Raw genomic sequence first — 24,686 nt, 5'->3', positions numbered from 1 at the left:
ACTAGCAGCACAGCTCACACACGAATAGAAAAATTTTCAAGGAAGACGAATTGCCCTCCCTCATATACTATAGAAGAGAACAGTAATTAGAAATCAAAGCAGAAATGTCCGACCGAAAAGCATCAGGGCTTTTACTGGAGAAGTTTACAACTATTTGATTAGCAACTATCATTGTCTTTGAACTGCACCCAACGTAAAACAAAAAAATAGAAATTTTTAATTTCGACTAGTGGAATGCCGAAAATCACCATTGCTCATCCCTGATAGATATGCTGGAGAGCCAAATAATCAGCAGTAGTATGTAATAATTTTACACAAATATACCAACCCGGTACAACAAACTACGAGACTAAGTAGAAGGAATAACTAAGAGACTAGGGAATAATAAGACGACGACAACAAGACTAAGAAGAAGGAACAGTCACTAAGGCAGCCAAAATCATTATAATAAAAGTAGCATTACATAACTCAAGAACTTCTATTATACGAGATCAGCATGTAAACACACTACCTGAACAACTGGTAATATCTTTCATAAAAAAAATATTCCCAAGACAGTCACACAAGTTCGTATTATGCTAAAGCAGCAATAGGGGTGATGCATAAGTCCAAAGAAGTTCAGGAGGAGTAACACAAGTAAACACAGCTATAGTGACAGTCACGCATTCAACCTTAAGGGCAATTGCAAGAGGGAAACTTGTCCCTTGAACATCCCAGTTGACTTAATTAAAGTCTTTTCAGACAAAATTGCTGAGCCTTTATCAAATGTTTTCAACCACATCATAAACTTCGGTAAATTCCCAAGTTGCTGGAAATAAGGTTTTATAACACCTGTCCCAAAAAAAGCACCAGTCTGACTTTCGCCAACATTCGCCCCATTACACTCACTTCCGTTTTTTCCGAATTTTATGAAGGCTGGACTGGCTCTGTGACTGGCTTAGAGTTAAAATTTGTCCACGTATTGACACCCGGCAGTTTGGTAACTAAAGGAAAACTTCCACCGCCCATTACCTTGTGCACTTAATACATACCATCGTAAGTAACCTTGATAAACCAAATGTTTGGCTGAACCTTGTCTTAGTTGATTTCCAAAAAGCTTTTGACCTGGTTGACCACACCACCCTTATTCGTTCATTACTGGTTAACTTTGAACTTGATCCTCTGTTAGTAAATATTGTTATATCGTTTCTTTCTAATAGATCTCAAGTTGTAAAATACAAAAATATTTTCTCTAACCCCCTCACTATAAAGGAGTTAAAAGAAAGGAGAGAACAAATTTGTTTGCGTTTTGTTAAATCCGCAATACCTAACTCTCATACTAAAGACATCTTTCCCGATTTGTACTACCCCATTAGAGCCCAATTCCCCCACTTAGCTTCCTTGACAAGTCTAGCGTATTCACCGATCCTTTCCGTTACTGAGAGGTTCCGGAAAAGTATCATCCCCTCTATAGGCTACTGGAGTGCCTAAATAACTCCTGAATTATGTCCTCCACCAAAATTAATCCCTCTGTCCCTTATTTTAGTCGTTGGTGTTTGCTCACAATAATCATGCGTCATTTTTTTTCTTTATCTTTGGTCACTTTTATTTTGCCCTTTTTCGATATTTATTTATGCTATATTTCATTTTTGACCTTTAATTTTAAATCCTTTGACCTTTAATTGCAATCCTTTTTTTAATTGTAAATATTTCTTTTTGACAGTTAATTTGACTTGATTTTAAGTGTTTTTTTTTACTTTTAGGTATTTGACTTTGAATCCGAATTCGGCAATGTTTTTCTTCTTTCCTGTGATTTTGTTTTATCCCCCACCCTTTCTTCTTCTATTTTGGCCATTACTCGCACAAAGTTCATTTTAGTTCTTGGACTTGGATTTTTTTTTGCGTTAAATTTTTATTGACCATTTTTATGCTTGATTGGTGTTTCTTTTCTTGCTGTATTATTTGTTTCTTTGTTTTACTTTTTCTGTTTCTTTTCGACATATGAAGCGAATTCGGCTGTATTAGAGCTTGTGATAGCCTTTGGAAAATAAAATTTTATCTTATCTTATCTCACAAGAAGAACGTAAGATGATCACTGGGCAGAAACAAGCAATCAGCAATTTGAAGATTATTATCGCAGTAGAAAGAAAAAGGTTCATCGCGAAAAGCAATATTTCCCAGTAGATTCAAATGCAAGCCACCAGAAAAACAATACATCACAAATTTCGAATGAAGCACTGCAAACAGTTTAGAATATTTTCAAAAATAGATCAAAACACTGAAAAAAATGAATATTTTCCCGGGGCTTTCACACTGGCAAATAAAAATTGAAAGGGAGCGAATTCCCTTTATCACACCTAAAAGGTCATTCTGCAGTCGATTGTCATCAACTTCTATATGCTGAAAACCATTACAAATAGACCTGTGTCACATTAAACACAGTTCACTAGAGGGAGTGCATTGTAAAATATTCGACTTCAATCTCTCTGATAGTTTGACACAACTGCCAAAATCGCTGCTAAAGTTTTCAAGAACAATGGAATCCGCCCGGAGGAGCATTGTTTCCTGAAAAAGAGTCAACAGATGAGTAAAACACAACGATAGAAACTGCCGTGTATGAGCATGTGCCGGGCAGTCTTGTAGCTGGCATGTTGTATTGCTAGTGTTACAGCCACAGCAACTTCATCTTAAGCAAAAAGTAAGACTCAAATATGGCCTAAAATAAGAAGTAGGCTATTTCGGTTGACATTTCAGAGCTCTCGAGACAGAGTCATTCAGAAGAACTGCAGAAGTGTTTGGAATGAGTCTTTAAACAAATGTTACAGAAGCCCAAATCGCAGCGACTGATTTGAGACTGCGAGTAGGCTCAAAGGAGCTACCCATGTCATTTTGTATCTTGCAATAACACAGGAACATCAATCTTGGGTGTTTTCTTAATCAACTGCCCGCAGTAAAGGAGTTGTTTACTTGGTTGACGAATTTTAACAGTGACCCTTGTCTGTGCAGCCGAACACTATATACCTGATAGCCCCAATCGGCAAACAAATCACCTAAACTTGGGCTGAGACGTTAGTTGCTATTTCCCGTACTGTTTTGCACCAAAAGTTCGAGAATAAAATAAGATTCTGTTTTAAATTATTATATAGATATTTTTCCTCGGTTGTTTAGGAAGTATATAGCATCAGTTTGCATGACAGTTGGACAGGGTTCGAAGATATCTCTGATATTAGTATTCTCCGCTTTAAGGAAATTTTACTTTTAAAATATATCGGAGGTAAGGCAGGGTATTTTCCCTTTAGTTCAATTTCCATTCAATTTTACCAACGGTAGCCTCTGCCCTTCAATAAAGGTTGCAAGTGTGGGTCCTATACCTCCAGCCCTGATGCTATCAATGGTTTCATTTCCAACACTGTTATCATCTAACTTCTGAAGCCACACTTGTTATACATGAGAATAAGAGAAAACGCGGGACCACGATTAAAGCAAGGAAAATTCACAGCCAGTGAAAACAAGGAAAGATTGCAAATATTTGGGATTAGACCTCAGCTCAGTCATCCTACTACGAAAGAAACAAAAATATAGACTAATGTCCAAGAAACAAAATGAAAAAAAAAACTCAAAAAGAAAATAAGAGCCACCTCTACACATGAACTGTAAAAAGGCGACTGATTGAAAAACATAGATATTGAGAGGAAAAGCATACATAAATTTGATGTGTTAGGGAATTTAATCTTTCTTTCCCCCTCCCCCCTTCTCCCATCACTAACTTTAATTACAAAGTGTGCATATAACCCGGTCTTTAAGCCCAGATCATAAAAGATATTCAATCTCAACGATTGGAGGAGGAGTGGACGCGTTGTCCCACAAACGTCCCCCCTCCACCACCAACCTTTCAGCAGAGGGGTAAGCGGGTTTCTGGCTTAGAAACCAAAATGAAACTTATTGGGTAAGTTGGGGTCTAAACAAGGGTTTAAATTCCCTACGTTTGTCCTAGAAGTTGGTGGTGGGAGGGGTAGGTTTGTTTCATGGCCCACTGGCCTGCTTTGGCTCTATAATCCTGCATTTTGTGAGTCCTTGCATGATTCCAGTTTAAAACAGGTACAATACGCCTACCTTTCTGCTAAAACGTAGGCATTGGGGAGACTGAAGTAATACAGCATTAGTTTGAATACATACTGCATTTTGAAAGTAACAACACTGAATGGGTGTCAGGAACTAGAGAGTAAAGTACGTTTTAAGCAGAAACAGTGTATTCTGAGACCATTTTTAAAGAAGATGTCAATATTTTATTTTATCTTAAGAAAAAATTCTTCTTATGACCTACTCTTCAAAAAATTTGAGGGGGTCGATAGCTGAATCATTTAACCGAAGGCAAATAAATGAAACCAACGTTTTGTTTCACCTAAAAACTTATTTTCAACTACCGTTAAAGAATGCTGATACATGACATTAGGTAACTTCGTAATTTCATATAAACCATTCATACTTGGAACCATAGCCTTGCTTTCATATATTAAAGAGGAAAAACCTAACATTCTTCTTCAGTTTTTACCCATATTTATAAAAATATAAAACAAAAATAAGTTATGAGCGTAGTCACCCCCTCTCGCTTTTACCCCAAATCCTAAATACATAAGAGGCAACGCTATAGCGTTGCCTATAGTAAAGGCCATGCGGCTCCAATGTTCTACTATTTTTTTTCAGAGGCACTTCATATGGAAGGGGTCGTCCCATAAACTTCGGAGGGGGCTCATTCGATTGGAAATCGAGAGTTTTAGTGCCCTTTTTAAGAGTCAAAAGTGATCGGAGGCCAAAGGGCCCCCCTCCCAAGCCCTTTTTTCCCCAAATGCAACCGATAAAAATTTTGAGATAGCCATTTTGTTAAAAATAGGGTCCGGGGGCAGGCGTTGTAAGTTATGCCCTGGGGGCATATATGGTTCTTATGGAAAAAAAAATCTTCGTATAAACTTCAGAGGAGGCTCATTTGATTGGAAATTGAATGTTCTAGTTCACTTTTTAAGAGTCAAAAGAGATCGGACGGTAACCAGCCCCCCCCATGCCCTTTTTTCCCAAAATGCATCTGATAAAAGTTTTGAGATAGCCATTTTGTTAAAACTAGTTCAAAGATCATTTAACAAAGAATCCAGTGTCGATACAACTAGACCCCGGCGCCGCGCCGACGGATCGACCGAACGCCGCCGAAGTATAGTAACGCCGCCGGCGCGACGCAGGCGCGCCGCCACCGGCAGAGGTGGCGGCGTTTGGTCGACTTTAAATTTATTTTGCGGCAATTCTTTATTGTGTCAACCGCAAAGTCGGAGCTTTTCCTTCTCGTTTGGTTTAGTATTTCGATTTTTCCTGATTACAAATCAAGCAGGGCTTTCACTATACCCGAATTTTCGGGTAATTCCCCGAAAATCTATGCGTCATCCCGAAAAAAAATTTGCTTCACCGAATCCCCGAAAATGACGCAATCACGGTGCCACCCCTAGCGATTTATCACCAGTGACTTTCCCTGCCAAATATTACTTTTGCATACCATAATTCTTCACTGCTCTCTTGTTCATTAATTTTTGTCTCTTTTGTTACTTTACATAAAAACCAGACAGATGCAATATGCAATTGCAAATAATGCAATATACACAGTTCTTCATATGTTGACAAAAAAAAATTATCATCTTTATGAAATGAGTTTAAATCATTTCGAATGCAGTTTCCCAATCGCTATTTGTTACATCATTTGTAGTCAAGAATCATATTCTCAAGTTGAATGGAATTATAGAACATATTCACTACTATACAGCTTCAGCCTTCAGTTGGATTTTGAAATTGACATCCGACAGATTGTTTCTACAGCTGAATTGTAAATTTGCAGATTTTTTTTTTTTGAAGTTTTTAGATAAGATTTTCTTAATATTTAATACTCAATTGTTGAACCCTGATAGAAAATACAATCTTCTTTCTGAAAAATTTTTACCCCCCCCCCAAAAAAAAACCTTCTATTGAGACAAAAATTTAGCTATAGACTAAGCTATGTACAAGGTTGGGGAATTAAAGATTGAACCGGAAGTTACCCCAAAAATATGATTCATAAATAAATTGTAAATTATTGCCTATGGGCGGGGTAGGGGGCTATCATTTTTAAATGTTAAGAACTCTTTTTTTATTATTGAAAGCAGGGATGCCAAAAAGATAGTTATTTTTTTCATTTACAGTGGAGACAGAAGAAAATGATATCAAATTCCTGGGAAACCATTGAAATATTTTGATAGACCCAGGTGCCCCAATTGGGACTTGTTCATTGTCTTGGTTATTTTGCGATTTCTCATAGGCTACTGGCCTAATTTGGCTTTTGTGTGTACTCCCTTTTAATTAGATTCTTTGGATCTTATTGAATTCCACGGCGAATCTATTACTCAGTTTTTCAACAATTTGAGGTATATCTGAAGAATTTCGACAGTTTTGTTGTTGTCTTTGTACCCCTTTACTCATACCCTCAATTTTTTTCAAGGAACACTAATCTGTTTAACGTTATTTTGCGTGTTTGGTTGAACCATATAGTGACCTAGTTAATCATTAAGTAAATTATTTTCTAATGAAAGCTGAGACGGTATCCTATCAAGGTGGTATCCAGAGGGGGGGGGGTAGGGAGGTATTACATTTAAATGATAATATCTCGAAATCGTTTTTGTTGAAAGCAGGGATCCCAAAAAGTTATTTTTTTGAATTTAAAGCAGAGCATCCTATCAAGGTGGTATCCACAGGAAGGGGGGGGGGTAGTGAGCTATCATATTTAAATGACAATACCTCGACTTTTTTTTTTCAAAGCAAGGGTGCCTGGTCCAGTGCCCAAGTTACATTAAAAGGCCAAGTCATAATAAAGGCTTTCAATTTGGGAGGTTCAAGTAGGAGTCTTTGACAGTCTTATGACCTCAGGGTAATAGATGTTACAACGTTCTTACGTATCTACAGTGGTTTAAAAAATTCGATCACCCCATAAATGATTAACAAATATATGCACAAATATAACAAATGTAACATTTGGGATATTATAACACTTTTTTCAAAGCTTTGAAGAAAAGCAAAAAAGGCTAAATACCCCTAACTACGCTTCAAAGCTATTTTAAAAAGAAAATCTTTGGAGATTTCCATGCAAATGACTATAGCAGAAGCTTTGAGCCTGGGTGGGGATCAAAGAGGAGTCTTTGAGTATTTTGATCACAGGTAACTTATTGTTGTGACTTAAATTTGGTAATTTTTGTGAGCATTTGGAAATCAAAGCTTAAACTTAATAACTGATACTAAGTGTCCTAAAATTTTGCTTGGATTAAAAGTGACGAACTAGGATGAAAATCTCAACATCTTCCTGGAGCTACTTCAGTCTGTATATTATTTCATTTAATTACATTTAAAACGGATGAGATTTTCATTTTTTACCTAAGAAAATAGCTGGCATTTCCTTTTTCTTCATACCGAATTAACCATTAAGTGTTTTTGTTTCATTGTAATTGAAGTGTTCTCATGTGAAGTGTTCATCATGTATTTTTCAATTCGATAAATTTACTCCTTTTAGATGCAGTTTATAATTTGACTGATATTAGGTATTCATCAGTTTATAATTTGGAATGAATCCCCAAAAGAAAAAATGAATAATATAAAAAGAGCAGCCAAAAGCAATAAAAAAGCAGCAGTTCAGCCTTAGCCTACATGACATACATTCTATAAAGAACCAACAAAAAAAAATTAAAATGAATTTTGTTTTAAGTTGTTATTAAAAACCAGTTTTTAATACAAGAAGGCTTTTTAGGAATACAAACGAGCAAAAAAAAACAATCAATATCAAAGTCGCCCATTTCAACTATTTTAAAGGTGAGAAAACAGATATAGGCAAAGGGCATTATGAAAAAATTAAGCTTCTAAGTTCAAAGTTATATTCAAAGTTTTTACCCAGATAACTGACGAATTTTGCGATACGGTATTTGAAGTTTTGTATGCAGTAATGGTCGATGAAAAAACTGCTAATTTTGATGATTATTTTCGTTAAGAATACATAGCTAATAGATACTTCAACTACTCGTATTATGCAAGGGTTTTGAAACGTCACAGCCATTTCGTTTCTACCAGATTTCTACTTCTCTTGATGAATAACGAAGAAGACCAGTTTCCAGCCAGCAACTTGTGAATTTTTGAACTCATGAATATGCTCGAATCGGTTGTAAATTTAAGCTGTGATTTGAGAAAGACTGTTGAAAACATTAATAGGTGCGGTCAACATTGATCGCGCCGGCGGCACGCCGCCGACATCTTACCGGCGGCGCGCCACCGACATCTTACCGGCGGCGCGGCGCGCTGTTTTTGGCCCCGCCACCACTGGTCTTCCCTCATCGGCGCGGCGCCTGGGTCTAGACACACCCCCCCAGGGCCTGGGGGAAGGCGTTGTAAGTTATGCCCTGTGGGCAAATATGGTTCTTATAGAGGGGATGCTCGTATCAACTTCAGAGAGGGCTCGTTTGATCGTAAACTAAAGTTCTAGTTCACTTTTTCAGAGTCAAAAAAGATCAGAGGGCAGCTAACCCCCCCCCCTCCACGCCCTTTTCCATCAAACCCATTCGATAAGAACTTCGAGATAGCCATTAAAAAAAAAAAAAAAAAAAAAAGTTCAAAGATCATTTAATGAAAAATCCGGGGTCATCACAACCCCCCAGGGTACAAGGGCAGGCGTTGTAAAGTTATGCCCTGAGGGAATATATGGTTTTTATGGAAGAGACGCTCGCAAAAACTTCAGAGAGGGCTCATTTGACTGGAAATTGAAATTTTTAGTTCAGTTTTTGAGAGGCAAAAGTGATTGGAGGGCAGCAAGCCCCCCCTTTCCCAAATACATCCGATAACAAAAATTGAGGTGTCGACACCACCCCCCCGGGCCCGGGGGAAGGCGTTGTAAGTTGTGCCCTGGGGGCATATATGGTTCTTATGAAGGGATGCTCGTATAAACTTCAGAGAGGGCTCATTTGATTGAGAATTAAAATTTCAAGTTCACTTTTTAAGAGTCAAAAGAAATCCGAGGGCAACTAGCCCCCCTTGTTTTCTAAGCCCATCCGATGAAAATTTTGAGATTGACAGTTTGTTAAAAATAGTTCATAGGTCAAATAACAAAAACTCCAGTGTCAATAAAACCCCAGAACTCGGTGGTAGGCGTTCTTGGTTATGTCCTGAGGGCATGTATGGTTCTTATGAAAGGGATACTCGTATAAACTACAAAGAGGGCTCATTTGATTGAAAGTTCTAGTTCAGTTTTTAAGAGTCAAGAGATCGGAGGGTAACTAGCCCCTATCCCCCCACGCCCTTTTTTCCCCAAACCAATCCAAACAAATTTTGCGATAGCAATTTTTCTTAAAATAGTTCAAAAATTAGACAACAGAAGCTCCGGTGTCGACACAACCCCCCACGGCCCTGCGGGAAAGCGTTGTAAGTGTTGTCCTGAGGGCGTATATGGTTCATTTGAAAGGGATGCTCGTATAAATCTCTGAGAGGGCTCACTTGATTGGAAATTAAAAGCTCTAGTTCACTTTTTAAGAGTCAAAAGATATCCGAGGGCAACTAGCCCCCCACACACTTTTTTTTCCCCAAACCCATCCGATGAAAATTTTGAGATAGCCATTTCGTTAGAAATAGTTCAAAGGTCAGATAAGAAAAACTCCTGTGTCGACGCAACCACCCCAGGGCCCGGTGGCAGGCTTTGTAAGTAATGATCTGGGGGCATATATGGTTCTTATGGAAGAGATGCTCGTACAAACCGCGGAAAGGGCTCATTTGATTGGAATTGAATCTTCTCGTTTGCTTTTTAAGAGTCAAAAGAGATCGGAGGGCAACTAGCCCCCCCCCGCCTCCACACCCAAATCCCAAAATAATTACATCAAAAAAATTAATAGCAGTTTATAGTTTCGATCAATTTAGCAATGGAGAAAGTGGGAGTTTGATATTTTTCAATTTTTAATGTTATATTATTATGGTACCCATTTTCAACGAGTAATAAATCTGATTATTATTAAGGTGGTCCGGAGCAGCACTGCTGCTTTCACAGTTGTGTCTTTTTTTTCTTTATTTCTAAAGTGAGTAGAGATGGGGGTCCGACTCGTGACCCTCACCCCTGCTGCCACCTACAACTTTTTTTGCATACCATATATGGGCATGGAATCCCTAGGGAGAAAGATTGCGTAATCAGTCAATGACCTCTTTTTCCAAAGGTCGATTTATTTGATGTTTCTATGTGTAATAACTCCGGAACGAAGGTTGCACATGCGCATTGAATTCTAACGGGAACAATTTTATTGATCTAAGACTCGAGGGGGAAGTGAATTTCCGAGAACTTGATTGCGTAATCAAAGTGTGTCAACAACAACAACATCGACCTTGACATTCGCTGAGAGCGTGCACTTACAACAACATCGACCTTGGAACACCTGTGCTGTCGACCTCAATTCACCTATCGTGAATCAATAATTCCCCTTAGAAACAACAAATTAATTTCCCCTTTCTTGACAGATCAATCAATCAATGACATCATCTGTCAGACTTTAAAAATTTTCGCCTGGAAATTTCTCCAGGAATAGATCCAAATCATTAATGTCTTTGCCTCGGGAACAGTTCTACTGGTCGAACTCCAAAAGATATTAATAACCAAAGGCCATGGAAGCAATTCTCCAAGAAACATCTTAGCGATGAATTGTTTTAGCGCGCGAAAAGGTTTCTTATTAATTTGAAATGTATTAGCGCAGAGATGTCAATAACAAAGGAACACGCTGAATTTACGTTTAGGGATTATTTGGGCGAAACCGTTTTAGACAGGTTATGGAACTATTTCGGCAAAACAGATAGAGACATTTTAAAAGAAGATTTTTGAAGAAATTTTAGAAGAGAATTTAATGGTGAAACTCTGTGGTCGTTATAATACACAAGTTTCATTTGAACAGTGTTGTGAGGTCCTCTAACCCAACCCCAAAGGGTTCCAATCCTCCTACCCAACCCCGAAGGAAGCCCCCGGTCCTCAAAGGCCCCCCAAGCTCCCAAAGGCCCACCCAGACCCCCAAAGGCCATCCCCGGGCCCCCCAAAGGCCCATCGAGCTCCCAAAGGACCAACGGGGTCCCAAAGGCCCCCCAGGCCCCCAACTGCCCCCCGGACCCCCAAAGGCCCTCCCTGTGCCCCAAAGGCCCTCCCTGTGCCCCAAAGGCCCTCCCCCGGCCCCCAAAGGTCCCCCGGACCAGAGAAGCGCCGCCGGGATGTGCCGCGGGCCAGGAATGCGCCGCAGGATGTGCCGCAGGGATGCGCCGCGGGCAGGAAAGCGCCGCAGTGGATGCGCTGCAGGGATGCGCCGCAAAAAAAAGTAAACTAAACAGTAAAAATTTCGACCGGGGACTCCCCCCCCGATCTCCTCAGGCCCCCCCCGATCCCTCATTGGTCTCCTAATAGTTACCCCAGCACCTCCCCACAGACCAGCCCTCCACGAACCCAGCGACCCACACTGACTCTCCCCGAGACTCCCGCGGGCGGTGAGAGGGGTTGTCTGAAACCGAGGAGTTGGGATGTGTAGTTTGCTACTTCAGGCTATTCTGAGCTAAGGTTTCCTAGTATTTCATAGGTGAATGGTTTCTGAAACCAATAGTTTGGGATGAGTAGTTTGCTATTTCAGGCTTTTATGAGATAGGTTTCTTAGCCTTTCGTTGGTGTGTGTTGACTGAAACTTATGATTTGGGATATGTAGTTTGCTATTTCAGACTTTTCTGAGCTAAGGTTTCTTAGTATTTCGTAGGTGAATGCTGTCTGAAACATATGATTTGGGGTATGTAAATTACTATTTCGGGCTTTTCTGAGTTGGATTTCTTATTCTTTCATAGATGTGTAGTGTCTGAAACATATGATTTGGGATGTGTAGTTTGCTATTTTCGACTTTTCTGAGCTAAGGCTTTCTAGTATTTCGTAGGTGAATGTTGTCTGAAACCAATAGTTTGGGATGAATAGTTTGCTATTTTTGACTTTTCTGAGCTAGGTTTCTTAGTCTTTCGTTGGTGTGTGTTGACTGAAACCGATGATTTGGGATATGTAGTTTGGCTATTTCGGGCTTTTCTGAGTTGGATTTCTTAGACTTTCATAGGTGTGTAGTGTCTGAAACCTATGATTTGGGATGGGTGGATTGCTACTTTTGACTTTTCTGAGCTGGATTTCTTAGCCTTTCATAGGTGTTTGTTGTCTGAAACTTATAGTTTGGGATGACTAGTTTGCTATTTTAGACTTTTCTGAGCTAGGTTTCTTAGCCGTTCATAGGTGAGTGTTGTCTGAAACCTATGATTTTTGATATGTAATTTGCTATTTCTGACTTTTCATAACAGTATTTCTTAGTCTTTCGTAGGTGTGTGATGTCTGAAACCTATGATTTGGGATGTGTTGGTTGATATTTTTTGACTTTTCTGAGCAGGATTTCATAGTCATTCGTAGGTGTGTGTTGACTGAAACCTATGATTTGGGATGGTCAATTTGCTATTTTTGACTTTTCTAAGCTAGATTTCTTAGCCTTTCATAGGTGTGTCCTTTCAGAAAATTATGATTTGGGAAGCACACAAAAACTTACACATGCACACGAAAACTTACATGCACACAAAAACTTACATGCACACAAAAACTTACACACACACACACACACAAAACTTACACACAAAAACACACGAAAACTCACACACACACGCCAAAACTTACACACACACAAACAATAACACACACACACACAAAACTCACACACACACACACACACACACACACAAACTTACACACACACACACAAAAAACTTACACACACAAAAACTTACACACACACACAAAAAATAACACACAAACACAAAAAATTACACACACACACACACACACACACACACACAAAAACTTACAAATGCACACCAAAACTTACATTCACACAAAAACTTATACACACACACACGAAAACTTACACACACACGTCAAAACTTACACACACAAAAGCTTAGACACACAAAAACTTACATGCACACACACACACACAAAAACTTACACCCACACGCAAAAACTTACACACACACACACACAAAAAAACTTACACACACAAAAACTTACACACACACACACAGACACAAAAACTTACACCCACACGCAAAAACTAACAAACACAAAAAAACTAACAAACACACACACACACACAAAAACTCACACACACACACACACACGAAAACTAACTCACACACACAAAAACTCACACACACACACACGCAAAAACTGAAACAAACACAAAAACTTACACACACACTAACACACACACACACAAAAAACTACACATGCACACTAAAACTTACATTCACATAAAAACTTACATGCACACAAAAACTTACACACACACACGAAAACAAACACACACACACACAAACACACAAACACACACAAACACAAACAAACACACACACAAACACAAACACACAAACACACAAACAATCAAACACACAAAAGCCCGCACAAAAACAAAAAAGAACACACCCAAACACAAAACCACACGAACGCACAAACTAAAACACACAAACACACAAAGATACAAAAACAGAAAAAAACACACACACACACACACACACACACACACACACACACACACACACACACACACACACACACACACACACACACACACACACACACACACACACACACACACACACACACACACACACACACACACACACACACACACACACACACACACACACACACACACACACACACACACACACACACACACACACACACACACACACACACACACACACACACACACACACACACACACACACACACACACACACACACACACACACACACACACACACACACACACACACACACACACACACACACACACACACACACACACACACACACACACACACACACACACACACACACACACACACACACACACACACACACACACACACACACACACACACACACACACACACACACACACACACACACACACACACACACACACACACACACACACACACACACACACACACACACACACACACACACACACACACACACACACACACACACACACACACACACACACACACACACACACACACACACACACACACACACACACACACACACACACACACACACACACACACACACACACACACACACACACACACACACACACACACACACACACACACACACACACACACACACACACACACACACACACACACACACACACACACACACACACACACACACACACACACACACACACACACACACACACACACACACACACACACACACACACACACACACACACACACACACACACACACACACACACACACACACATACACACACACACACACACACACACACACACACACACACACACACACACACACACACATACACACACACACACACACACACACACACAGACACACACACACACACAGACAGACACACACACACACAGACAGACAAACACACACAGACACACAGACAAAGACAGACAAATACCCACGCACAGACACTCACACAGAAACACACACACACACAGAGCGAAACAGACACACACACACACACACACACACACACACACACACACACACATTAATTTCTATCGAGAAATGCAAGAATTGTAATATTTCAGTAGTGACTTTCTGTGCTTTACCTTCTCAAAGTTACATTCTCTTGATTTTTCGAAGTTCATTTTGAATTTCTGTCATGAAATGCAAGAGTTGGAAAATTGGGGTCTTAGTCCACCAGCCTGAATGGTGGAAATCCACTAGCTCAATATTGGGGTCTCAGTCCACCAACCTGAATGTTGGAAATTCACTAGCTCAGAATTAGGGTCTTAGTCCACCAGCCTGAATGGTGGAAATTCACTAGCTCAGAATAGGGGTCTTAGTCCACCAGCCTGAATGGTTGAAATTCACATTAGACGAGGTTACGTGCGCACACACACATAGAGAGAGACGACTAACACACAGGGACAACAAACACTAAGAGACGACACACACAGAAAGAAACTGAATTGTAATATGAATATGATCAGGAATTGTTTACAAGTCAGGTTCGCCGAGTGGTTAAGGCACTAGACTCAAGATCTGGTCCCCGTACGGGGTCGTGGGTTCGAACCCCACACCAGGAAAATTTTTCTTATGTAATTTTTTTATTTAATAATGTCTTGTGATTTCACTAAATAACTTCTGTAAAAGGATTTATGCAGAACCTAAATTGTTAGGGTCTTTAATAGATTAAATAAAAAAAAACTAGAAAAGTGCAAATGTTCAAATTCTCTTCTGAATTTTCTTAAAGAAGAGAAAAAGTTAGCTCAATTCTGAACTTTACCAATGAAACTGAATTACAATATGAATATGATCAGGAATTGTTTGCAAGTCAGGTTGGCCGAGTGGTTAAGGTGCTAGACTTATGATCTGGTCTCCATATGGGGTTGTGGGTTTGAGTCCCACACCTGACAATTTTTTTTCTTTTTTTAGATCATTGTAAACAGCCTCTATTTCTGACCGTTTCAGTTTCGAGTTTAGGGTTGTCAATCAAAAGCTATGACCTTGAGAAAAGAGCTTGAGAAAATTGCCTGATTATAGAAAAATGGGGAAACATCCTCCAAAAGTCGACAGGAATGCACCCCTCCAGCGCTTTGTCAAATATGTTGAATAAAATATGCAAAGTCGACATAGCTTTATTTCATTTTTAAGGTTAATTTAGACGAGGTTCTGAATTTTCTTAAAGAAGAGAAAAAAGTTAGCTCAATTCTGAACTTTACCAATGAAACTGAATTACAATATGAATATGATCAATAATTGTTCACAAGTCAGGTTGGCCGAGTGGTTAAGGCGCTAGACTTAAGATCTGGTCCCCATATGGGGTCGTGGGTTCGAGTCCCACACTTGACAATTTTTTTTCATATTCTAAATCTATAGAAACAGCCTCTATTTCTGACCGTTTAATTTTTGATGTTAGTGTTGTCAGTCAAAAGAAATGACCTTGAGAAAAGAGCTTGAGAAAATCGCCATGATTATCGAAAAATGGGGAAACATCATCCAAAAGTCGACAGGAATGCATCCCTCCAGCGCTTTGTCGGATATGTTGAATAAAATATGCAAAGTCGACATAGCTTTATTTCATTTTTTAAGGTTAATTTAGACGAGGTTACGTGAATGAAAATGAAAAAAAGCTCACACTTCAGTTCTTAATTTCTCAAAGACATAAAACATTCAAAGTTCTCTTCTAATTTTTCCAATAAAATAAAAAGGTTCTACTTCAGTTCTGTTTTTTTCTCAAAGAGATGAAAAATTTAAAGTTCTATTCTAATTTTAAATTAAATTTTAGCTCCTTTGTCTTATGGATTTACCCCTCAAATTTTTAAATTAGAAAATGAGGGACTCGTTCTATTATTAAAGACAATCGTTCAAACTCATTCATCTAACCTCCAAAACAATAGGTTAGGTTAAGTATAAATAAATATTAATAAATAAATAGAAACATTTCTACAGGTTTAAGTTAGGTTAGGTTAACTTATCATGAGTGCTCATGATAGGTTAACCTAACCTTTTCCGGCGCGTATGGTTAGGTTAGGTTAGGCTAGATTAAGTTAGGTTAGGTTAGGTTAGCCCACGTACGCTTCACTTAGGTTAGCTTAGGTTAGGTGAGAGACAGGCAAAAAGTTAGGTGTATGATTAGGTTAGGTTAGATTAAGTTAGGTTAGGTTAAGTTAGGTTAGGCGAGGTTAGCCTACGTACGCGCGCGTACGTAGGCTAACCTACGTTTCATTGGTAAAGTTCAGAATTGAGCTAACTTTTTTCTCTTCTTTAAGAAAATTCAGAACCTCGTCTAAATTAACCTTAAAAATGAAATAAAGCTATGTCGACTTTGCATATTTTATTCAACATATTTGACAAAGCGCTGGAGGGGTGCATTCCTGTCGACTTTTGGAGGATGTTTCCCCATTTTTCGATACTCAGGCAATTTTCTCAAGCTCTTTTCTCAAGGTCATAGCTTTTGACTGACAACACTAACATCAAAACTTAAACGGTCAGAAATATAGGCTGTTTCCAAAGATTTAGAATAAGAAAAAAATTGTCAAGTGTGGGAATGGAACCCACGACCCCATATGGGGACCAGATCCTAAGTCTAGCGCCTTAACCACTCGGCCAACCTGACTTGTAAACAATTCCTGATCATATTCATATTGTAATTCAGTTTCATTGGTAAAGTTCAGAATTGAGCTAACTTTTTCTCTTCTTTAAGAAAATTCAGAAGAGAATTAGAACATTTGCAGTTTTCTAGTTTTTTTTTTATTTAATCTATTAAAGACCCAAACAATTTGGGTTCTGCTTAAATCCTTTTAAAGAATTTATTTAGTGAAATCAGATGACATGATGAAAGAAAAAAAGTACATAAGAAAAATTTGCCAGGTGTGGGGTTCGAACCCACGACCCCGTATGGGGACCAGATCTTGAGTCTAGCGCCTTAACCACTCGGCCAACCTGACTTGTAAACAATTCCTGATCATATTCATATTGTAATTCAGTTTCTTTGGTAAAGTTCAGAATTGAGCTAACTTTTTTCTCTTCTTTAAGAAAATTCAGAACCTCGTCTAAATTAAACAATTCCTGATCATATTCATATTGTAATTCAGTTTCTTTCTGTGTGTGTCGTCTCTTAGTGTGTGTTGTCCCTGTGTGTTAGTTGTCTCTCTCTGTGTGTGTGTGCGCACGTAACCTCGTCTAATGTGAATTTCAACCATTCAGGCTGGTGGACTAAGACCCCTATTCTGAGCTAGTGAATTTCCACCATTCAGGCTGGTGGACTAAGACCCTAATTCTGAGCTAGTGAATTTCCACCATTCAGGTTGGTGGACTGAGACCCCAATACTGAGCTAGTGGATTTCCACCATTCGGGCTGGTGGACTAAGACCCCAATTTTCCAACTCTTGCATTTCATGACAGAAATTCAAAATGAACTTCGAAAAATCAAGAGAATGTAACTGTGAGAAGGTAAAGCACAGCAAGTCACTACTGAAATATTCCAACTCTTGCATTTCACGATAGAAATTCATGTCTGTGTGTGTGTGTGTGTGTCTGTGTGTGTGTGTATGTGTGTGTGTGTGTGTTTGTGTGTGTGTGTATGTGTGTATTTGTGTGTGTGTGTATGTGTGTGTGTGTGTGTATCTGTGTGTATGTGTATGTGTGTGTATGTGTGTGTATGTGTGTGTATGTGTGTGTGTCTGTGTGTCTGTGTTTGTGTCTTTTTTTTTGTATCTGTGTTAGTTTGTGTGTTTGTTTGTGTGTGTCTGTGTATGTGTTTTTGTGTGTGTGTCTGAGTCTCTGTGTGTCTGTGTGTGTGTGTCTTTGTTTGTGTGTATGTGTGTCTGTGTTTGTGTCTGTATGTGTGTGTGTAGGTGTGTGTGTCTGTGTTTCGTGTGTGTGTGTAAGTTTTCGTGTGTGTGTGTGTGTTTGCGCGTGTGTGTAAGTTTTTATGTGCATGTAAGTTTTCGTGTGCATGTGTAGGTTTTTTTGTGTGTGTGTGTGTGTGTGTGTGTGTGTGTGTGTGTGTGTTTTTGTGTGTAAGTTTGTTTGTGTGTGTGTTTTTTTGCGTGTGTGTGTGTGTGTAAGTTTTTGTGTGTGTGCGTAAGTTTTTGTGTGTGTGTGTGTGTTTGTAAGTTTGTTTGTGTGTGTAAGTTTTTGCGTGTGGGTGTAAGTTTTTGTGTGTGTGTGTAAGTTTTTGTGTGTGTATGTGTTTGTGTGTGTGTGTGTGTAAGTTTTTGCGTGTGGGTGTAAGTTTTTGTGTGTGTGTGCATGTAAGTTTTTGGGTGTGTAAGATCTTGTGTGTGTTAGTTTTGACGTGTTTGTGTATGTTTTCTGGTGTGTGTCTGTAATTTTTTGCGTGCCTGTCAGTTTTAGTGTGAATATGTAAGTGTGTATGTGTTTGTGTGTTTTTTTGTGTGTTTAAGTTTGTGTTTGTGTGTGTGTTTGGTGTGTGTGTGTAAGTTTTCGTGTGTGTGTGTGTGTGTAAGTTTTTGTGTGTGTGTGTAGTTTTGGCGTGTGTGTGTAAGTTTTCGTGTGTGTGTGTGTAAGTTTTTGTGTGTGTGTGTAAGTTTTTGTGTGTGTGTGTAAGTTTTTGTTTGTGTGTAAGTTTTTGTGTGCATGTAAGTTTTTGTGTGAATGTAAGTTTTTGCGTGTTTGTGTTAGTTTTTGTGTGTGTGTACTTTTTTTGTGTCTAATCTTTTGCATGTTGTTATTTGTGGTGTGTCGGTTTTTTTTAGTTTGTGTGTGTGTGTGTGTGTGTGTGTGTAAGCTTTTTGTGTGTGTGTGTGTAAGTTTGTGTGTGTGTGTGTGTGTGTGTATTTTTGTTTGTGTTTTAGTGTTGGCGTGTGTGTGTAAGTTTTCGTGTGTGTGTGTGTTAGTTTTGTGTGTGTGTGTGTGTGTGTAAGTTTTTGTGTGTGTGTAAGTTTTGTAGTGTGTGTGTGAGTTTTCTTGTGTTTGTGTGTGTAAGTTTTGTGTGTGTGTGTGTGTGTGTAAGTTTTTGTGTGCATTTAAGTTTTTGTGTGCATGTAAGTTTTCGTGTGCATGTGTAAGTTTTTGTGTGCTTCCCAAATCATGATTTTCTGAAAGGACACACCTATGAAAGGCTAAGAAATCTAGCTTAGAAAAGTCAAAAATAGCAAATTAACCATCCCAAATCATAGGTTTCAGTCAACACACACCTACGAATGACTATGAAATCCTGCTCAGAAAAGTCAAAAAATATCAACCCACACATCCCAAATCATAGGTTTCAGACATCACACACCCCTCATTGCACTTCCTGGCTGAAGGGCCACGAAACGGAGATCAGCACCGCCGGTTTGGACCTTAAGGGTCTAGTGCCGCATCCTTTACCTTTACCTTTACGAAAGACTAAGAAATCCGGTTATGAAAAGTCAGAAATAGCAAATTACATATCCCAAATCATAGGTTTCAGACAACACTCACCTATGAACGGCTAAGAAACCTAGCTCAGAAAAGTCAAAAATAGCAAACTAGTCATCCCAAACTATAGGTTTCAGACAACAAACACCTATGAAAGGCTAAGAAATCCAGCTCAGAAAAGTCAAAAGTAGCAATCCACCCATCCCAAATCATAGGTTTCAGACACTACACACCTAATGAAAGTCTAAGAAATCCAACTCAGAAAAGCCCGAAATAGCCAAACTACATATCCCAAATCATCGGTTTCAGACAACACACACCAACGAAAGTCTAAGAAACCTAGCTCAGAAAAGTAAAAAATAGCAAACTATTAATCCCAAACTATTGGTTTCAGACAACATTCACCTACGAAATACTATAAAACCTTAGCTCAGAAAAGTCGAAAATAGCAAACTACACATCCCAAATCATAGGTTTCAGACACTACACACCTATGAAAGACTAAGAAATCCAACTCAGAAAAGCCCGAAATAGTAATTTACATATCCCAAATCATAAGTTTCAGACAGCATTCACCTACGAAAGACTAAGAAACCTAGCTCGGAAAAGTCAAAAATAGCAAACTACATATCCCAAATCATAAGTTTCAGTCAACACACACCAACGAAAGGCTAAGAAACCTAGCTCATAAAAGCCTGAAATAGCAAACTACTCATCCCAAACTATTGGTTTCAGACAACATTCACCTACACACACACACACACACACACACACACACACACACACACACACACACACACACACACATGAATTTATATCTAGAAATGCAAGAGTTTGAATATATCAGTAGTGACTTGATGTGCTTTACATTCTCACAGTTACATTCTCTTGATTTTTCGAAGTTCATTTTGAATTTCTGTCATGAAATGCAAGAGTTGGAAAATTGGGGTCTTAGTCCACCAGCCCGAATGGTGGAAATCCACTAGCTCAAGATTGGGGTCTCAGTCCACCAATCCGAATGGTGGAAATTCACTAGCTCAGAATTAGGGTCTTAGTCCACCAGCCTGAATGGTGGAAATTCACTAGCTCAGAATAGGGGTCTTAGTCCACCAGCCTGAATGGTTGAAATTCACATTAGACGAGGTTACATGCGCACACACACATAGAGAGAGACAACTAACACACAGGGACAACACACACTAAGAGACGACACACACAGAAAGAAACTGAATTATATTATGAATATGATCAGGAATTGTTTACAAGTCAGGTTGGTCGAGTGGTTAAGGCGCTAGACTCAAGATCTGGTCCCCATACGGGGTCGTGGGTTCGAACCCCACACCTGGCAATTTTTTCTTATGTACTTTTTTTCTTTCATCATGCCTTGTGATTTCACTAAATAACTTCTGTAAAAGGATTTATGCAGAACCTAAATTGTTAGGGTCTTTAATAGATTAAATAAAAAAAAACTAGAAAAGTGCAAATGTTCAAATTCTCTTCTGAATTTTCTTAAAGAAGAGAAAAAGTTAGCTCAATTCTGAACTTTACCAATGAAACTGAATTACAATATGAATATGATCAGGAATTGTTTACAAGTCAGGTTGGCCGAGTGGTTAAGGCGCTAGACTTAGGATCTGGTCCCCATATGGGGTCGTGGGTTCGAGTCCCACACTTGACAATTTTTTCTTATTCTAAATCTTTGGAAACAGCCTATATTTCTGACCGTTTAAGTTTTGATGTTAGTGTTGTCAGTCAAAAGCTATGACCTTGAGAAAAGAGCTTGAGAAAATTGCCTGATTATCGAAAAATGGGGAAACATCCTCCAAAAGTCGACAGGAATGCACCCCTCCAGCGTTTTGTCAAATATGTTGAATAAAATATGCAAAGTCGACATAGCTTTATTTCATTTTTAAGGTTAATTTAGACGAGGTTCTGAATTTTCTTAAAGAAGAGAAAAAGTTAGCTCAATTCTGAACTTTACCAATGAAACTGAATTACAATATGAATATGATCAAGAATTGTTTACAAGTCAGGTTGGCCGAGTGGTTAAGGCGATAGACTTAAGATCTGGTCCCCATATGGGGTCGTGGGTTCGAGTCCCACACTTGACAATTTTTTTCTTATTCTAAATCTATAGAAACAGCCTCTATTTCTGACCTTTTAAGTTTTGATGTTAGTGTTGTCAGTCAAAAGCAATGACCTTGAGAAAAGAGCTTGAGAAAATCGCCATGATTATCGAAAAATGGGGAAACATCCTCCAAAAGTCGACAGGAATACATCCGTCCAGCTCTTTCTCTGATATGATGAATAAAATATGCAAAGTCGACAGAGCCTTATTTCATTTTTTTAAGGTTAATTTGGAAGAGGTTATATGAATAAAAATAAAAAAATCTTACTCGTGACCTCTTACTTTATCAAAGACAAAAGACATTCAAAGTTCTCTTCTAGTTTTTCCATGCAAATAGAAAGGTCCCACTTCACTTCTGTTTTTTTCTCAAAGAGATGAAAAATTTTAAGTTCTATTTTAATTTTAAATTAAATTTTAGCTCCTTTGTCTTATGGATTTACCCCTATAATTTTTAAATTAGAAAATGAGGGACTCGTTCTATTATTAAAGACAATCGTTCAAACTCATTCATCTAACCTCCAAAACAATAGGTTAGGTTAGGTATAAATAAATATTAATAAATAAATAGAAACATTTCTACAGGTTTAAGTTAGGTTAGGTTAACTTATCATGAGTGCTCATGATAGGTTAACCTAACCTTTTCCGGCGAGTATGGTTAGGTTAGGTTAGGCTAGATTAAGTTAGGTTAGGTTAAGTTAGCCCACGTACGCTTCACTTAGGTTAGCTTAGGTTAGGTGAGAGACAGGCAAAAAGTTAGGTGTATGATTAGGTTAGGTTAGGTTAGATTAAGTTAGGTTAGGTTAAGTTAGGTTAGGCTAGGTTAGCCTACGTACGCGCGCGTACGTAGGCTAACCTAGCCTAACCTAACTTAACCTAACCTAACTTAATCTAACCTAACCTAACCTAATCATACACCTAACTTTTTGCCTGTCTCTCACCTAAGCTAACCTAAGTAAAGCGTACATGGGCTAACCTAACCTAACTTAATCTAGCCTAACCTAACCTAACCTAACTTAATCTAGCCTAACCTAACCTAACCATACGCGCCGGAAAAGGTTAGGTTAACCTATCATGAGCACTCATGATAAGTTAACCTAACCTAACTTAAACCTGTAGAAATGTTTCTATTTATTTATTAATATTTATTTATACCTAACCTAACCTATTGTTTTGGAGGTTAGATGAATGAGTTTGAACGATTGTCTTTAATAGTAGAACGAGTCCCTCATTTTCTAATTTAAAAATTTGAGGGGTAAATCCATAAGACAAAGGAGCTAAAATTGAATTTAAAATTAGAATAGAACTTTAAATTTTTCATCTCTTTGAGAAAAAAACAGAACTGAAGTAGAACCTTTTTATTTTCTTGGAAAAATTAGAAGAGAACTTTGAATGTTTTATGTCTTTGAGAAATTAAGAACTGAAGTGTGAGCTTTTTTCATTTTCATTCACGTAACCTCGTCTAAATTAACCTTAAAAAATGAAATAAAGCTATGTCGACTTTGCATATTTTATTCAACATATCCGACAAAGCGCTGGAGGGATGCATTCCTGTCGACTTTTGGATGATGTTTCCCCATTTTTCGATAATCATGTCGATTTTCTCAAACTCTTTTCTCAAGGTCATTGCTTTTGACTGACAACACTAACATCAAAACTTAAACGGTCAGAAATAGAGGCTGTTTCTATAGATTTAGAATAAGAAAAAAATTGTCAAGTGTGGGACTCGAACCCACGACCCCATCTGGGGACCAGGTCCGAAGTCTAGTTCCATAACCCCTCGGCGCACCTGGCTTGTGAACAATTCTTGATCATAGTCATATTGTATTTCAGTTTCATTGGTATAGTTCAGACGTCAGCTAAATTTTTTATCTTCTCTATGAAAATTCAGAACCTTGTCTAAATTAACCTTAAAAATGAAATAAAGCTATGTTGACTTTGCATATTTTATTCAACATATCCGACAAAGCGCTGGAGGGGTGCATTCCTGTCGACTTTTGGAGGATGTTTCCCCATTTTTCGATAATCAGGCAATTTTCTCAAGCTCTTTTCTCAAGGTCATAGCTTTAGACTGGCAACACTAACATCAAAACTTAAACGGTCAGAAATAGAGGCTGTTTCCAAAGATTTAGAAAAAGAAAAAATTGTCAAGTGTGGGACTCGAACCCACGACCCCATATGGGGACCAGATCCTAAGTCTAGCGCCTTAACCACTCGGCCAACCTGACTTGTAAACAATTCTTGATCATATTCATATTGTAATTCAGTTTCATTGGTAAAGTTCAGAATTGAGCTAACTTTTTTCTCTTCTTTAAGAAAATTCAGAAGAGAATTTGAACATTTGCACTTTTCTAGTTTTTTTTACTTTAATATATCAAAGACCAAACAAATTGCTTTTCTTCATAAATCAATGTAAAGATTATACTTATTTAAAAACAAATAAATGATGAAAGAAAAAAAGTAAATAAGAAAAAATTGTCAGGTATTGGGTTTAACCACAAGAACCCGTCAGGGGACCAGAGCTTGAGTCTAGCACCTTAACCACTCGGCCAACCTGACTTGTAAACAATTCCTGAT

General features: G+C 38.5%; 1 protein-coding gene and 1 non-coding gene across 4 annotated transcripts in view; one reads left to right on the top strand and one right to left on the bottom strand.

Annotated features, from left to right (window-relative positions):
* The window catches only part of muskelin (muskelin 1), a 190,692-nt gene that overhangs the window by 81,464 nt on the left and 84,542 nt on the right, over nt 1-24,686 (bottom strand). The window lies entirely within an intron of this gene.
* On the top strand, nt 15,449-15,531 carry TRNAI-UAU (transfer RNA isoleucine (anticodon UAU)). The gene has a single exon. It is a non-coding gene; the product is annotated as a tRNA-Ile (tRNA).

The sequence above is a fragment of the Artemia sp. Qi Xiang Cuo genome, chromosome 1, assembly GCF_049724085.1.
Source record: "Artemia sp. Qi Xiang Cuo chromosome 1, ASM4972408v1, whole genome shotgun sequence".
Taxonomy (NCBI): domain Eukaryota; kingdom Metazoa; phylum Arthropoda; class Branchiopoda; order Anostraca; family Artemiidae; genus Artemia; species Artemia sp. Qi Xiang Cuo.
This window is presented reverse-complemented; position numbering and strand designations above follow the sequence as displayed.